We start from the raw sequence: 2,947 nt of genomic DNA, 5'->3' as shown, positions 1-2,947 counted from the left end.
TTTCTATGGAATCCCGGCCAGAGTTTATACACACTGTATACACTATATGAAATTGACAGTACAGACAATGTAAAGTGCGGCTCCAGCCACACTTTACATTGTCTCCTATGATTAATCGGAGTGCGGGAACACCCAAATGTGCCCGCATTCCAATTTTTAAAAAAATTAGGTTCGTCTGAATGGTACTGTAGTACCGGCTGGGCTGAACTTCACAGACAGCGGCCATGTCACAGAACTGCCGCTGTAAATTTGGCCTTAAAATGAATCTGTCAGCAGCAAGTCATGTTTCAAACTGCTGACACTGGGAGGAACATGATAATTATCATATATCCATCTGTGCCTCCAGAATGTAAAACATGCTTTTATTCTTCTGGGCAGAGAGTCAGAGGCTTTCCCAAGCTCCTATAGTGAAAGTACTGAGGTCCCTAAAGCCTCCTCGCTCCTCTGCCCAGCCCCATTCCTGCATGAAGCTTAGCACTTACTGATAATGAAGCAGGGAAGGGAGGCAAAAAGGCATTAGAGCCCTCAGTACTTGCTCTTCAGGAGCTTAAGAAAGCCTCTTTAAATGTTAACACTGAAGAATAAAACCCTTTCTCTACATCCTGGAAGCACAGCAGGATACATGAAAGATACCATGTGTCTCCATGACCTAACAGCTATCTAACAGTGTCAGCAGTTTGAACCCTGAATTGCAGCAGACAGATTCACTTATATGTATTTATAAGAACAATTTACGTTGGCCTACATTGAGAGTGGATGTTTATGCAAACCCTTCCAACAATCATTAACTCTGATTGCTCATTGTCACTACTTAACACTTTTACACCCATATTTGTTAAACTGCAGTATTTTTATGGCGGCTAAAACAGCCTAACATGTTGAACTCCACACATGACTTACAAATAAAAGAAATTTGAAATACTCCTTTTTTGTTGTTCTTTACGATTAGGGTGTTCAGTTATCACTTTAGTGTATTTTCATGCGTACTGTATATGCTGCAGATTTAGTGCTGTGTAGATCAATATAAATAAATAGTTGAACAAAGCATAAAATCTGCAGTACATATGGTATGTGTTGTCATACCCTTAAAGAGCATGTACGTTTGGTATGCCATTACCCATCTCACCTTTTGGATCCCCAATGATCCAGATTACAGATTAATCGAACATTACACGTCACTTGTGGAATTGGGCTCCTTCTGATTGCCTATGTAAATCTATGGAGCCTGACTGATTCCATCTGACACAGAGCAGGGAGCGGATAGCTACAGTGTGGTTCTCTCCCTGTTCCTTCTCCCGATCTAAAGACTTAGACCCCGACTGATCACATGTCAAACGTTTTTCCAAACAACAGTCACACTTTAAAGTTAAAAACTTTACCCCTACCTTATACCTCTTCTTCTTCTTGTTCCCACACTGTGCTCCCTGCACTTTTTGTTATTATGGTTTACATTACTGGTTTATATTTTTTTATGTTTGCCTCCCCGGGTAAGGCAAGTAAGGCTTCAGAAATTTACATGTAGACGGCCATATTAATAGCTGCTGCCGCCCTAGGCACTAAACCTAAAGGCGCCCCATATTCACGCACCAGTTAGCATCATGAAGAAATGGGAACCTGGTTTCGGCCACATGCATTTCTACACAGAAACATTGTCTGAATCGTGTTTTTCATGTTTTTTAACTGCTTAAAACATAAACAACTTTTCACCACAGGATTGGTAACTGATCGCTCCAGGCGTCATATTTAACACCGCCCCACTACACCTGAATACCACCATAACCTCCCACCTCCCTTCCCCCCCTAAAAAGACACCAGATTTACTGGCAAGTCTGAATGGGAGATGGGAGACTAAGAAAATAAAAACAAAAGTTGTTTCCTTCCCCCTGCTCCCTGGTGCTGCCCCCCTGCAAGGTGCTGCCCTGGGCACCGGACCACGGGTGCCTAGTGGTAAATACGGCCCTGCATGTAGACATTCTGCTCTCATACCTGGTATGCTAACTGAGGACTAGACAAGGTCTCTCTTTCGGCAGTGTTTACGCATTTTTATTTTGAGACTTGAAATTACATATTTTGCGAGTGAACCTATTTCCTGTAAATGTACGCCATACTTCCCTCCCCACCCCCATTTTTCTCCCATTCCATATTTCCCACACCTTTCCCTACCCCTGTGACTAATGGCAGGTTTTGTTGCTAAAAATTTTAATAATAAGAAAAACCCTGCAGTGTGAGACTGCAGCCTTAGGCTGTTCCCATACACATTTAATTGTTGGTGAATCACTTAAAGGGATTCTTGATATTTAGAGAAATAGCAGTTTTGTACTATAAACAGTACCACACTTGTCCCTGTGTTGTATTGCAGCTCAGTTCTATCACACAATCTGCAGACAAGTGTGGCACTGTTTTCAGTACAAATCACCTATTCTTTTTTTAATCTGGATAGCCCCTTTAAAGGGAAAAAAATCTGTATAATTGTGCTGATATGGTTCCCAGTTGCACCGTATAGATCTACTGTGCAGCTCATGGATATACCAGTCACGCCTGCAGCGGTAGCGTTACATTGGGGGAAAAATGAGTTTTATTCTGCTGCGCGAGCCAGGAGAGGGGGGCAACTAGTCATCTGGGTGGAGAGCCCAGATGACTGCCTGTAAGCACGCTCTGCAGGGTTGATTGACAGGCAGAGAGACTGGTTAGTGGCCTCTGTCTTTTAATCATCGCAGCAGAGTGCGCTGACAGTGCCACTCACCTGGTCTCGTGCACCGGAATAAAACTCCTTTTTCCCCTTTAGTAAGGGTATGTTCACACTGAGTAAATCAGGCGGAATTCCGCATACAGTCAGGTTTAAAGTGGCTGCTGTGCAGAAAGTGGAGGCCCTCCTTTGGAACATAGAGTGCCAAGAAATTGAACCCCAAGTGAACCTAATGGTATATCCTAGCAATATAAAGATACA

Source organism: Dendropsophus ebraccatus, chromosome 1 (assembly GCF_027789765.1).
Source record: "Dendropsophus ebraccatus isolate aDenEbr1 chromosome 1, aDenEbr1.pat, whole genome shotgun sequence".
Classification (NCBI taxonomy): Eukaryota; Metazoa; Chordata; class Amphibia; order Anura; family Hylidae; genus Dendropsophus; species Dendropsophus ebraccatus.
Note: the sequence above shows the minus strand (reverse complement) of the source record.